This window comes from Octopus sinensis, linkage group LG1, assembly GCF_006345805.1.
Source record: "Octopus sinensis linkage group LG1, ASM634580v1, whole genome shotgun sequence".
NCBI classification, from domain to species: Eukaryota; Metazoa; Mollusca; class Cephalopoda; order Octopoda; family Octopodidae; genus Octopus; species Octopus sinensis.
Window position 1 is genome coordinate 183,145,106 of NC_042997.1, and position 16,273 is coordinate 183,161,378.

Sequence of the window (16,273 nt, forward strand, 5' to 3'; positions counted from 1 at the left end):
CTGTTTATTTTTTTCCATGTTATTTGTAAACACTGGAAGAAAAGCAGACATACATTTATATATATATATATAATGTATATATGTATATGTATGTATATATGTACTGTTGTGTCTGGGGAGAGTCATTTTCTTTTTGTGCCTTATAATTTAACACACTCCTCCGGTAAAATTTCCACTTATTTCTTATTTTTATTTTCCTAAAATTTTTGTTGCGTCTTGCAACCTTTTCAATAGTCTTGACTCTGTCCGTTATAAATATATATGTATATTTATATATATATTTATATGTGTGTATATATATGTGTATATGTTTATATATATGTATGCATGTGTATGTATATGTATGTATATAGGGGGAAAGTAAGAAAAATAGACGAAAATGCACATTGTAAAAAGTCTTTTTATGCAAGGTAATGAAAAATATATACAATTTTGATGACCTGAGGTAGGAATAAAAGTAATAAAAGTCATTATTGTGAAATTATTAAAGAGATTCAAGCATACTGGTTTCGTAAGTTACTAATCATTGCTTTGAATACAACTATTCATTGGTTTGAATGCACACTGATTAATGGATGGTGTCAGGTCTAATAGTTCCTGAGAAAAAAGATTATTTGTAAGTGAGGTAAGTGGTTCTGGATTTGGTGCAGTTAGGTTAGATATAGAATTGTAATGTGAATGATGTAAGGGATGTATGGGAGTTAGAGGTATTAATTGTAAGGTTAGTAGTGTTCTGTATTATGTTATGTGTTCATATTTAGTTGGGGAAGATATTTATTGATGAAAGTTACCTCTTTATTCATTCTTTGTTGCATTGAGGTGTTCTGTGAACATTGATAAAAGGGGAAAATTTGGAAATTAGGATTAAGATTCCTAGCACACCTTTCTATGTGTTCACCAACCTGTAACTGTCTGTATTGTGGGTGGCAGATTTGTTCTTTGTGGATAGTGGTTCTTCGACGGAGTGATATCCCTGTTTGGCTAATATAGTTGCCTCAGAAAATCTAATCTATGCCATGACATGCTTAGGATGTGGTAACAACTATTCATCCCTTACACCATTCACATTACAGTAATTTTTCATTTTGGTGATGATAGTCTCTTTTAATCTGAAGATGATGATGATATGCTGTCAATGTCACATATCTGAAGATGTTGATCTGCAGCTTTCATGGTGATGCAGACCTGAGATGGAACTAGTTCATACTGAGGCTAATTGTTGAGTGAAACAACTTTGATGCATTTCAGAATTTGTCAATAATTGATTGTTAGTGGTTTCTTGATGTGCCATGACTGCTTTGCCATCAGCAAATACAAGGAGGTATCCAAATGTAACTGGAAATGTTCTCTGTGGGTCAAGCCCATTATAGTTCAGGCGTCCACCACTAGAAGCCACTTGATGTGACCTCCAGGCAGCAGTCTGCCAACCGGTGTTGTTGACTAATGTTGTACTGCCACGTGGTGCATCTTTGTTTTGCAGTGCTTCTCATCTGTTCATCGATTTCTGTGATGGCTGAAATGAAGGAACAGCATACCTCCCTGAAATTCTGTTTTCTGCTGAGGAAAATGGCAACCAAAATAGTTGTCATGCTTCAAACAGCTTACAAAGATGCTGCCATGAGCAAAACACAAGTTTACAAGTGGTTTTCATTCTTTAGGAATGGTGAGTTGTTGCTTGAAGACCAACCTTGTTCAGGGTGACTGTTGACCTGCTAAACGAATGAAAACATCATGAAAATTCATGAACTGATCTTAGAGGACCATTGCTGAACAGTTGACAAACTTGTTGATATGACTGGTGTGTCCTGGAGCTCCTGCCAATGAATTCTGAGCAAGGAATTGTGAATGAAAAGTGCTGCAGCAAAATTGGTTTTGTGCCTTGCTTGCTCACAGAACTTAAAAAAACAGTAACAAGTGAATGTGTGTCGTGAACTGAAAGAACAGTTGCAAGTTGATCTGGACTTTTTATATGTAGGTCATCACTGGTGATAAATTCTGCTGCTACGGCTATGACCTGGAAATCAAGTCAATGGAAGCATTCAATGTCACCATGCCCCCAAAAAGTGTCAAGTCCAATGTCAAGATGATGCTGATTTGTTTCATTGATGTGAAAGGAATTGTCCACACAAAATTTGTTCTTCCTGGTCAAATTGTTTACCAGATATTTACTTGGCAGTTCTGATGTGTTTGCAAGATGTGGTGAGGTTAAAATGCCACGACCTGTGGAAAAGTAGAGTGTTGTAGTTTCATCATGACAATGCACCTGTGCATATTGCCTTGAGTGTGAGACAATTTTTTTGACCAAAAGTGGCATGACCCCACTTATCTTCCCTATTTGCCTGATCTTGCTCCTTGCAACTTTTTTTTTGTTCCCCTGAATGCAAAAAGTCCCCAAAGGAAAACGTTTTGCAGATGTAGAAAAGGTGAAGAAAAAAACAACAGAGGTGTTAAAAAAAGCATCACTTCACATGAGTCCCAGGACTGCTTCAAACAGTGGAATACTCGTCTGGACCAATGCATTGCTTCAATTGTAGAATACTTTGAAGGCGATAAAAGTATAAACATATAAAGCTAAGTGAATACAATAATATTGCAAAATTCCAGTTTCTTTTGGGTACTCCTTGATAGTGCTTCTTCGATAAATTTTTGGGGATTCTTGAGTATATTGAAAAGTGACAAAAGTCGCAGGGAGACTAGTCCAGATAGCATTAAACTGATTTCATTTTCTTCTTCATTACCATCATTTGTTTGAGAGAGTTAGTTGATACATCTCCCTTGTGATGTTCTTTATATTCTAGCTAAAAGGAAACTATCAATCTAAAGGTCCAGTTTCAAGTGATGTGACTATTATTAATATTTTGGTAGATACAGTTGAGCAAACTACCTTTGCTGTTTAAATACATTCTGTTGTTGATTTTACCTTTTATCTCTTCAGAGTCAGAAACATTGAATGCACATATTCAACAAATTTGCGGCCTTATGCCAAACTTAAAATCATTATTGGATTGCATGTCGGACAAAATGCTTAGCAGTATTTCTCCTGCCTCTTTGGCAGTTCAAAAGCTGCTGAAGTTGACTTTGCATTTCATCCTTTCAGGATTGATAAAATAAGTACCAGTCAAATACTGGGGTTGATGTAATCAACTTGATTGACTTAGCACCTTCCTTCAAAATTGCTGGCTTTGTGCTAAAATTAGAAAGAATTTTAGAATGCTCTTAAATGGTTATTTATGAGAAGCTCATTTGTATTTTTTCAGTTTCTTCATTTCACTCTTTATTTCTTTGTTTCATTTTTTATAGTCAGCCTCATCTAATTGTGCACAATTATGGAATAAATTTATCCATTTCTGTGCTTTGATCATTTGTCAAAAATTAAAACACGTTTGACCTCAATAGTGCACAAACTAATATATATATATATATATATATATATGGATGGATGGAAGCACTCCGTCGGTTATGACGATGAGGGTTCCGGTTGATCCGAATCAACGGAACAGCCTGCTCGTGAAATTAACGTGTAAGTGGCTGAGCACTCCACAGACACGTGCACCCTTAACGTAGTTCTTGGGGATATTCAGCGTGACACAGAGAGTGACAAGGCCGGCCCCTTGAAATACAGGTACAACAGAAACAGGAAGTAAGAGTGAGAGAAAGTTGTGGTGAAAGAGTACAGCAGGGATCACCACCATCCCCTGCTGGAGCCTCGTGGAGCTTTTTAGGTGTTTTTTCGCTCAATAAACACTCACAACGCCTGGTCTGGGAATCGAAACCGCGATCCTATGACCGCGAGTCCGCTGCCCTAACCACTGGGCCATTGCGCCTCCATATATATATATATATATATGTATATATAGATGTATTACTTTCCAGTAAAATAAAGCCCCATATATATATATATAAATTAGAGAAAAAACCCACTATTATGCAATTCAAACAATGATAGACATAAACCGAATCATAAATAAACAATAAAATATATTTTTATAAAACATATAACTAGATCACAGAATGTTTAAAAATGAATAATATATGATAAGAAAAAATATTGTTTAACTATATTTGCTTATTTATTTAACTATTATTGTTAACCTGAAGAGTGACTATAATTTTAAATTGAATTGATTTTCGATTAAATTAAAATTTTATTGTAATTCAAAACGTACGTAGTTTTTTCTTATATATTGATTATTCATTTTCATACTTTTTGTGATCTAGTTATATGTTTTATGAAAATATATTTTAGTTTTTATTTATGATTTAGTTTATGTCTATCATTGTTTGAATTGCATAATAGTGTTTTTTTCTCTAATTCATATTGTGAAATTTGATTTAATACTAAATTGAATTTTTCCCTGTAAGTTTGGAGTTATACTCCCTAATATATATAATGGTACACATGCTTTTCTCAATCTATTCTCCTTCTCGCTGGACTTTTTCCTCTTTCTGATGGTCACACCCACTCTTTTTTCCATTTCAAATTTTCTTTGTGTCAATCTAATATATTTACTGTGTATGTCCTTTTGATTTTTGTTTTTCCTGTTTTTATTATTGATTTGCCTATATATCTATATATACGGGTGTGTGCATGTATATATATATATATATGTGTGTGTGTGTGTGTCTGTATATTTATATAAAATTTACTGATCGGCTATTGAATTTATATTGGAGTTTTTTTTTCACTATTTAGTTACTATTGTATCTGCAAATCATATTCAAGTTTTTCAAAATAAATAAATGAAAAGTCTTGTATTAAACATGTTCATCTCATCTTTGAGGTGTTTGTTGATGACGGATTATATCTTACAGCATGATTCACTTTACATTAGAAGAATGGGCAAATTTGAAAATTTCATTACTGGTTCATTTTATGGTGTAGACTTAGATTTCTTATAATCTCCGCCACTTCTAATAACCTCCCGCCATGATCATCGGTCATGTGAAAATGAATGTAACCAATACTGACACCACTCCCAACCCACAATCTTTTAAATGATCTGCTGGGAACAACAAGCAACATGATAGCAATGTCTGTAGCTACATATGTTTCAAAGTGACAGGTGCAGAAGGAGAAGTGCCCATTAACACACACACACACACACGTTTTGTCTGTTATTCTACTTGCCACTATGAGCATGCATCTTTTGTAAGTAAAAATTAGGTAGAAGAATAAGAGATGAAACAAAAAGAAAACATTATTGTTATCCTCATTTTACATCTGCTTACCGTGATGGCATGGGTTGAATGTCTTGGTCAAATATCTCAAACTTCAGCTTGACTTCTATGGCTAGATGCCTTTCCTAACGGTGTAATGGGTACATTTTCCTATGGCACCAGCACTAGAGAAGTTATGTCTTCGGCAAGACTAAATAGTTTTTTTTTTTTTTGTGAAAATGTTTTCTGTGACTGGCTCTCAGAGAATATGCATATATATCTAGAAAACCATAGCATATTCTAATGACAGATGTACATTAGCATCAAAAGAAAATTAGCGTGAAATTATTAAAAAAATATATCGCAATTATTTTACATATGCAGTCTTTTTAAACGTACGCTGATCACTTTGTATTGTAGTATCAGTAATCTTTACCGTAATTTAACCGTAGATTATAAGTCAATAACCACTGAAAACGTGAGAATGGCAGTTTACCATAACAATCTCAGTGGCAAAACAGTAGTATTTAATCAGTCTAAAGTGTATTACTAAGTTGTATCTTAATTTGATGCACATTAAAAAGAAACAGTTCATCATTTATTTAAATCTACTTTCTACAATGTGTGGTATGTTGCTTATGTGTAAAATATTACAGGGTGGTGGTTGTGTATGGAATTTTTTTTTTGTGTGCAATTAATTTCATAGTATGATTTTTACCAAACCCATCTCAAGCATGCGTGTACATGTATGCATTCGTTATAGTTAAAAATATAATTATTTTCTTATGTTACGTTTACATTTTACTATCGAGTGTTGTATTACCCGCATTATGCCTGTGGTAACACGTGCATACTTATGTGCCCTCACATATATACACACGCATACAGACTCATAGCCATGTAAATTGTATGTATGCGTACGTATGATTACATTTCACTATGGATATTTAAATGTTATGATTTACATTCACGTAATATACACGCCTTCTTGAGGATAAAAACAATGTAATAATCTTTTCACAATTACCATACAATCAGTTATCGCAGTATTACGTAAACAAAATGAATTTGAGGATACTAATTAACGGTTGAATTTTTGCTGCGGTGTACGTACGTATATTTATATTTAGGAATATATATATATATATATATATATATATATATATATTGAAATAACATTGATAATTATCGTTACTTTCATTTTCAAATTATTGTATCAAATTTTATTTTTGTATTTCTTTGATGAGGGCTGGATAAAAATTAAGGTGAGACGAGGTTATAAACACACCTTTAACATCAAGTCAATTCTACTGTTACATTGAGAAATCTAACAAACCTATATACGTCAGACCTTTTTATTATTTTCTAGGATTAGTGAATGAGCTTTCTTCACATTCCATTGATTTTTTTTTCTTGTTCAAAAAGAACACAAACGCTTATTACAACGATTTTAACTGAAAAACTAACTGAATAATCTGCGTTAACTTTTTCCATTGTTAGCGACGCCAGGTTCATTACGCAATGCATTATGGTTAACTGCGCTACACAATCTAAATTCACACACACATTATGGCTTAACTGTTGTGCACTTTACTTTATATATGTGTGTGTGTGTGTATATATATGTATGTAGTATGTCAGGTTCATTACGCAATGGTTTATAATTTGCAGTACACAACGATCTTTTTAATTCAGTAGTGTATAAATTTCATATTAATGCGCCTGCACGCACACACACACACACACACACACTTGTGTGTATGTATGCATAACTTAATAATCTTGAGTAATATATGTAACATTGAGTTATATAAAAAAAAGTTTTACATTAAACTGGAGGGTTACTCAATACCTTTTGTAGAGTATATATATTTATACTTTTACAAAAGGGTGGTGACTGACTTCGAAGTTCCAGACTGCTACGAGACGCAAACTTAAAAGTCATTGTCACCGCTCTTGTGTGTGAACATCAAAGATCATATCTTTCTAGTTAAAACACCGTCGGGAATTATTATTTTTCTTCTCAAACTATAATAGTATCAATTATATTTTTACATTTCTTTGTTGTGGAGATTATAAATGGAGTGGGTCAGGAATGGAATGCAGTATGTATCTTTCAGTTTCGGCTATTCTTCAAAAAATATTTTCCGTTTTTCTTCATTTTTTATTTATCGTCTCCTTCTCAAATATTAACACCCCGCCTCACCATGTATCCGATGTTCTACTGAGTCATCTTTGCGAGGATTCAAAATGGCTACTCTACGAATAGAGGTATTGACCCGTTTAGCGTCCAAAGCTGTTTTTACTTGAAAAACGTGACAAGTTGTGCATGTGTGTGCGTGCGTCTTCAGCATGTCATAGTAACAAGGATCAAATAGTATCTTGGTGGTGATATCTGGATATGCTCAAAATGCACTTCTCAAATAGGTGCTTGCCAAACTCCTTAAAAACCGTTCTCAAATGAAACAGTAATAAAAGCTCCTGGCACAAATTGTTTTGGTTTGTGCATCTGTAAAACATAATGACCACTATGATGGGTGTTAAACTGATGCATGGCACTCTAAACCTAAATCTGTTTCAAGGCTCATTCATGCTGAGCTCCTTCAAAACTGGTCAATACTTGTGCAATGGATCTTGCACAAGGTGTTACACACACATACGTGCGCGCGCGCGGTTACAAAATTTGCTATTAGTAGAGACACCCAGCATTGCCTGGATGCCAAATATGTTGGAAGTTTTTTGTTATATCACTCATTGCAAGTTTTTACGCTGTGCCTTTTGTATATGGTTTTATTCGCTTAGATATGGCTGTGTGACTTAGTTCATTTCCAACCACATGGTATCAGGTTCAGCCCCGCTCTGTATCTTGGGCAAGTGTCTTCTACTATAGACTGAGCTGAGCAAAGTCTTGTGAGTGAATCTGTGAGTCTGGTAGATGGAAACTGAAAGAAACCCATTGGATATGTGTGTGTGCCTCCTTATCTTGACTTCATGTGGGTGTCACCTTTATACAAGTGTTGTTCATTTCCAGTCTGCCATGAAAATGTATTTGGGTAAGGAGAAATATTATCATGCTTGGAACTGGTGAGGGTAGGTGGCAGGAAAGGCATCAGACTAGAAAATCTGCCTCAACAAATTCCGTCTGACCCATGTGAACATGGGAAAAGTTGACCTAAAAAATGATAATCGTGATTTTTATTGCAATGTTTTACTTCATATATTTTATTATAGTGCTAAATTGATATTATACTCACACTTTATAAAATAATAAAAATAATAATAAAAGACACAATATAAAACCAAAAACGAAAAATTCAGATGTCACTCTTAGTGACTGAGAGTGCAGGCAAGCACCTATATTGCTAGAAACAAATCATACACACACATACACAGATGTATATACATAAACGTGTGTGTGTGTGTGTGTGTATACACACACACATATATACATATCATTTAACGTTCATTTTTCATGCTGGCATGGGTTAGATGGTTTGACTGGCGTTGTAAGCTGGAGAGCTGTCCCAGACTCCAATCATATACACACATGCATGTATACGTAAATACCTCTTTATATATAAGCATTTGTTGAATTTGGCTCACTCAAAATAGACGCCTCTTAAAATTTACTACTCAATAAAATGTTATTCATGTAATCTATATTCTTTAAGGACTTGACACTATAATCATGTCTGTTTATTATATATGTGCGTGTATGTATGTATGTGTGTGTTTGTCCCCCAACATCGCTTGACAACCGATGCTGGTGTGTTTACGCCCCCGTAACTTAGCGGTTCGGCAAAAGAGACAGATAGAATAAGTACTAGGCTTACAAAGAATAAGTCCTGGGGTCGATTTGCTTGACTAAAGGCGGTGCTCCGACATGGCCGCAGTCAAATGACTGAAACAAGTAAAACAGTATATAAATAAATACCCACTTTTCCATGCTTTTGAGATAGATTTTCTTTAGCTGGATACCCTCCCTAACCCTTACATGTTTCCGAGCAAGGGAATATCTCATTGTCTCAATATGTTCTTGCAGCACATATATATATATATATATATATATATATATGTGTGTGTGTGTGTGTGTGCGCATATATAGTATGTATACGTATGTCACTATTAAGGTTATCTCTACAAATTTTCTGGAAGAATTTTATCCAGCACTGATTTTGTTACTTTGTAGTATATAGAAAAACGCCGCAAGAAAATTAGCGCTGGCTATAATTTCTATAGAAAATCTATATAAATCTGTAACGAGTGATGTAATAGTACCGTCAACGTAGTAGACTTATAAAAGCGCTGAATATACTTTGTAGTATGTTATGGTTGCACAATGAAATACAGTGTCCCCACAGGTCATTAATGTAAACGTATATATATATAGAATATGTATGTATATAGAATATATACATACACACACACACTGTGTGTGTGTGTGTTTATACGCGTGTATAAAGTTATGCAAGTTTGTATGTTTATGTGTATCGGTGCAGCCCTACTACTCGTGGAATTCTGTGTAACCATCCAACCCGGCATGGAAAACGGTATAGGTACCGTAAGTGGCTTTGTTTACATTTCTGAAGATAACAGAAACCCTTTTGTCCCTCCCCTAACCCCCCCCTATTATATATATATAAAAAAACTTTCTTGAGATGTATCCAGTACTGATACCGAAGTTACGCCGAAAAAGGATGTTAAATGATGATGATCTGTGTCTGGTTGCGTGTGCATGTGTATGTATGTATAGGAAGGGCATCCGTCTGTAGAAAATCCGCCTCGAAATTCTGTTCCACCTATGCGAATATAGAAAAATGAAACGTTATAACATGCTGGTGACGATGTATATACTTGTGTGTATGCATATACATGTGTGTGTGTGTATATATATATGTGTGTGTGTGTATACATACACGTATACGTATATACATCTATATGCATGTTTCTGTGTGTGTGTGTAGTGTATATAATACTATGATTTTATAATTGAGAAACTTATAGACGACAAAGCAAGAGCGGAGCGTTACAGTTAGTCAGTCATTCAGTCCTGGATGCACTGTCTCAGATTCAAGCCCGTAAGTGATGTCATCATCACCATTGTACTATGGATGGATGAATGAACGAACAAGAAATACTTTGATAAGCGTGATATATAGTTCGAAACTAGTCAGGTAGTTTTCCTTATTGTCTTTGTTTCGCCCACGCTTAAAATATCTTATATCATTTCATGTTGCTTTATCACTTTTGTTATACAATACTTTTTATAAATATAACACGATCGAAATGTTTTGATTAGATGCGACCCATTCAGTTTCAACACGCTTATTCTGAGTTGTAGAGATTTCTTATGGAGATAAAAAAAAAAAAAAACTCATCGCGTTCTACTCAATTATCAGATTATCGAATCCCTTTCTCATTTCTTTTTAAAGCTTGCAGAGAATTTTTCAATGTCATGTTTATACATCCGCTATTCTCTATTTATATAATTCGTTTTATAACATCTGTATATGCGATAATATTTATATAGCTAGTTTTCATTATTGATATGCAGCCTCATTCAAAATGAGGTCGCCAGTGTTTTATGCCAAATTGGAAATAGGTCAAATGAAGGGACATAACTTATATCTAGAAAACTTGGCTGATTAATAATTAAGATAAAAAGATTTGAATTTTCTTGGCTTATTATTAAAATGTAGTTTTAGTGATTTAAAAAAAATACTCATTGCTTAATGAATATATTTAAAATAAATGTATATAGTAATAATTTATCAACTTTGGATATATATTTTTGTCTTTTCTATAAATTTGTAATTAAATTACATGAGATATTAATCTCTTAATTTGTAGTTATTAATTTACGATATATTTTCAAACGTTTGTTTAAATAAAGGGTCTTTCCAAATGAAAAAAAGTAAGCTGTTCAGTTATGGTTAAATATTTTCAGTAAATATCTCCGTATTTAGCAATATAGTATTTCCATATTCTTTTAAATTAACTTTAGCGAGATAACTGAATGTATGTTTATGGTTGCATACAATCTATGCTGTAAACCATGTAGTGTAGAGTGCATACATTTCATAAACTGTATACCGGAAGTCTACAGTCGAAAGAGATCATGTGTCAGTCTACTTCAGATTGTTAGGTTACATCTTCGGTTCAAGTTCTCTCTCCTGCAATTTTTATGAATGCTAAATGGATAAAAAAACTACGGTTTGTGAGATATCGTGTTTTGGTGAAATATCTTAGCACATCTTATAGGTACGTAATTTGCATTGCTTGTTGTAATTTTGTTTTTTCATTTTAATTGCACTTGCGAAGTTTTTATAACCTTTCATAAATTTTTGTATTTAAATATTTACGATCATTCCATTTTCTAAATTATTAATTTTAAAGTCAAATTTAGAAATATTTATAAAGAAAAGTATATCTTAGATGGGGGTAAGCGGAAGCAGTGTTGCATTTTGGGTAAATGTTCGCTCTTTGGTCATACTGGTAAATAAGTAGTTGCGTTGAAAAAGAATTTTACCTTTCTTATCGCCTAGTATCTCTAGCAGATTCATGCTATCACGTTTATAGTCATTAAAAACATTTCAAGAATAGCTATTTATAGTTTAAAGTAAACTTTTACTGTTAAAGCAAAACCAGTCTAACGCTGAAAATGTGCATTTTGAAAATTTATTTTCAATAATTTTTTTTTAATTGTACGGAACTGATTAATAACATTTTCACTAATACAACTATACAGACTATTTAGAGACTATTCTTTGGGATTCTAATATTTATTTTATTATAGCTATCGTCAGTCTCACCTGAACACACAATATCGGAAGTGACGTTTAAATATTACCGGAAATGACGTCTAAGTGGGAAGGGGAGGGTGAAGGTGTTTCCTATTCTTTATGTCAACATGATGTATAGTGGAGTAACAGGACAAAAAAGAAATCAAACCAAGTTTAGCTTATATTTCAAAAATCAGAAATTTAATTCCTGAAATTATCTGAAATGCATTGACTAAATATATATTTTTAATAAAAACAGAAGCATGATCTTTCTTGCGAAAGAGACATCGTGAATTGGGTGTGTCGGCGAAAACCATAGTGTTTATTATTCGTTTTGTTAGTTATTTAAAGGAAAAAAAATACATTGTAGATTCCCTCTTTTCTTTTTCTACAAAGCTTTACAAAGGACATGCAATAAGTAAAGTACAAGTATTTAAATGTTTTCCAAATCATGTTTTCATAACAAAATTAAAGAAAATTTGATATATGAAAAGTGTTGTGTGTGAATGTATGCTTGTATATATGTATATAATGTGTGTGTAATATACATATATAGGCATTCTTTTGGTATACTCCTATATATAATTACGAACCTGTTCTAAAATTTATGACCGTTAAGGAAAAATATTGAAATTATTTAAATTTGTGCTGGTTTCTCTGCGTCTCGTGTTCAATTTCAAAAACTCGAGAATTACAAAACTTTTGTGTAAATATTATGATTTGAGGAGAGGAGAAAAATTGAAAATAGATTTTTTTTGTAGTGTGTTGGAATTGTATTAGGAGCTCAATCATTTAATAAACCATAATTTTCTTGCGTCAAAGAGGATACCTGTTATAAAATTTCCATATTTCAGTCTCCTAGGTTAAGACCCTTTAATCTGGATGGTCATTGGAAGAAGGTTGTTTCTACAAGAAAATATCGAATGCAATACTTGAATTTATCTCATTCCTAAGAACCAGGCTTTAAAAATATATAAATATATTGGGGTTGATTTGTTCCACTAAACCAGTTCTCAACCATATGGTCCTGGGTGGAGTAGGGGGTCCATATAAAAGTTTTGATGTTAAGATTTATGTGCAATAAATTAAATACAATTCTTAATAATTATAAAAATACGGTAAGATTTAAAATATATATATAGCGAATGGTTATGGAGGCTCAGTAGAATAAAGTAGGAATCAAAGGGTTCATGGGCAAAAAACATGGTTGAGAAGCACTGGATGGTTAATGCTGACATTATTACTCGGAAACGAAATCGAAAAAAAAAAAAAATAGTGCAACGAGTGAAAAATAAGGTGTAGGAAATGAATATGAAAACAAAAATGCGCGAAAAGCAACGTGGGGTGGAGAGAGGACTTTGGAAAATTCACAAGATCCGAGTTTTTCCCTCATAACTTTTAGAAAAATGTTTTTTTTTTTTCAATGAAATTTTATGTAAATACCTTTCAAACGGCATGCATTATTATTATAACGAAATTTGTGGGTAAAATCTTTTCTGAGGGGGTGGAGAGAGGACTTCGGAAAATTATCCGATTTTTTTTCCCTCGTATCTTTAAAGGAAACAGATATCTTTTAATGAAATTGTATATAAATACTTTTCAAACGACATGCATTACGGATGCCTAATGCGCCGTAAACCCCTTATTTTTGTTCGGAAGTGGGTGGGGTGGGACAATAAATGCATTTTTGATGGTGAAATGCGAAACTGCATTAGCCACTTTTCTTTTACCCATATTTTAAGATTACATTTTGCAGAAATACGTTTTCTAGAGTGTGGGTTACATGTGATTGAAAATTCAAACAAGTTTGAAAAGAATAAGTGAAACTGTTGAAGTTATAAAAATTAGGAGAGAGAAAGAATGATACAAAATCCTTAGAAAAACCATGTTAGTGTTTGTGTGTGAAACAAGTAAAATTATAATATTAAAACAAAATATCTTTCACATACCTCTTAAAAATCACTGGATATATTAATTGCAGATTGTGGCTTATTAGGTCACCGTAGTTCATTCATCGAAAAAAAGAAAAGAAAAACATTTTCCAATAATTCCTCCCTTTTTTCTCCCAACAAAAACAAAGTTTGCGGCGCATTAGGCATCAGTAATGCATGCTGTTTGAAAGGTATATTCTTTTCCTTTTCTTTTATTCTTTTACTTGTTTCAGTCATTTGACTGTGGTCACGCTGGAGCACCGCCTTTAGTCGAGCAAATCGACCCCAGGACTTTGTAAGCCTAGTACTTATTTTATCGGTCTATTTTGCCGAACCGCTAAGTTACGGGGACGTAAACACACCAGCATCGGTTGTCAAGCAATGTTGGGGGGACAAACACAGACACACAAACATATACACATACATATATATATATATATACATATATATGACGGGCTTCTTTCAGTTTCCGTCTACCAAATCCACTCACAAGGTTTTGGTCGGCCTGAGGCTATAGTAGAAGACACTTGCCTAGGGTGCCACACAGTGGGACTGAACCCGGAACCATGTGGTTGGTAAGTATGTTACTTACCACAGCCATATGTACAATTTCATTAAAAGATATCCATTTTCCTTAAAGTTACGAGGGGAAAAATCGGATCTTGTGAATTTTCTGAAATCCTCTTCCCAACGCTTCGGAAAAGATTTTACCCACAAATTTCATTATAATCGTAATGTATGCCGTTTGAAAGCTTTTTATATAAAATTTCATTCAAAAAAAGAAAATTTTTCCAAAAAGTTATGAGGGAAAAACTTGAATCTTGTGAATTTTCCGAAGTCCTCTCCCCACCCCCATTGCTTTCCACGCACTTTTGTTTTCATATTCGTTTTCTACACTTTTTTTTTTTCAATTTCATTTCTGGGTAATAATGTCGACATTAACCATATATATATATATTCTTTTATTAGTTTCAGTCATTTGACTGCGGCCATGCTGGAGCACTGCCTTTAATCAAGCAACTCGACTCCAGGACTTATTCTTTTGTAAGCCCAGTACTTATTCTGTCGGTCTCTTTTGCCAAACCGCTAAGTAACGGGGACATAAACACACCAGCATCGGCTGTCAAGCAATGCTAGGGGGACAAACACAGATACACAAACACACACACGTATAATATATATATATATATAATATATATATATATATAATATATATATATATACATACGACGGGCTTCTTTCAGTTTCTGTCTACCAAATCCACTCACAAGGCTTTGGTCGGCCCGAGGCTATAGTAGAAGACACTTGCCTAAGGTGCCATGCAGTGGGACTGAACCCGGAACCATGTGGTTGGTAAACAAGCTACTTACTACACAGCCACTCCTGCACCAATATATATATCATTGTCATTGTCGTTGTTTAACGTCCGCTTTCCAAGCTGACATGGGTTGGACGGTTTGACTGAGAGGTGGCGAGCCAGAAGGCTACACACACACACATTTAGAAAGGTTAGTGTATTTAATGTTAATTCATTTTGGGGGAGGAGACAAAAACAAAAACACGTGGTTTTATCATTTATTACGCTGTTAGTAATTATCAGGATGAGAGAAATTTTATTTGTCGGCATTAAGTAAAATGGAAAAAAAAAGATCATTAGTTTTTAATGTTCTTTCTATTAGTATAAAATTTGTAAAGTCAGTCTGTTGTTGGTGAAGCATCCCTAGTCCTTCATTTATGGCAGAGTTGGGTCTTAGCACGTCCAAACTTGTCGGTCTTCAATTGGTTTGGTATTTCAAGCTGTTCCTGCTAGGTAAGTGGTGGACAGCTGGATTTTAAAAACTAGCCAACATATAAGAAACATGGGTTTAAAGATCTATTTATGAAAAAAAAAACAACCTTTTTTTTTTATTTTTTGAAGTTTTAAGCATCTTTTTTCTTGTAATAAGTGTTTATAATAAATTCGGATAATACTGAGAGAAACAACTTTAACCCAAAATTATCTTAGAATGTTAGATATTAGAGAGAGAGAATTTTTATTTGACTCTAGGCACAAATTCTTTATATATATATATCACCATCATTATCAGTTTAACACCCGTTTTCCATGCTAGCATGGGTTGGACAGTTCGACTAGGGTCTAGGAAGCCAGGAGGCTGCACCAGGCTCCAGTCTGAACTGGCAGTGTTTCTACAGCTGGATGCCCTTCCTAATGCCAACCACTCCATGAGTGTAGTGGGTGCTTTTTACATGCCACTGGCACAGGTGCGGGAGGGGGGGCTGACAGTGGCCACAACCAGTTGGTGCCACTGGCACGGAAGCCTGTCAAGGCTGCGCTGGCCTCGGCCACGTTCGGATGGTGCTTCTTATGTGCCACCGGTACAGGTATCACAACTACAATTTCTA

General features: G+C 34.0%; 1 protein-coding gene across 10 annotated transcripts in view; it reads left to right on the top strand.

Moving 5' to 3' along the window:
- The window catches only part of LOC115218630 (activating transcription factor 7-interacting protein 1), a 110,157-nt gene that overhangs the window by 47,216 nt on the left and 46,668 nt on the right, over positions 1–16,273 (top strand). The window contains exon 2 of one of the 10 annotated variants that reach the window (XM_036507479.1): positions 1,531–1,536. The exons of 6 other annotated variants lie outside the window; for them this stretch is intronic. The gene's annotated coding sequence lies outside the window, so the exon portion shown is untranslated. Of the gene's footprint in view, positions 1–1,530; positions 1,537–6,058; positions 6,268–10,228; positions 10,332–11,265; positions 11,419–16,273 lie in introns of those variants that run through there. 3 more of the 10 variants (XM_036507485.1, XM_029788546.2, XM_036507476.1) reach the window with 3 other exon arrangements.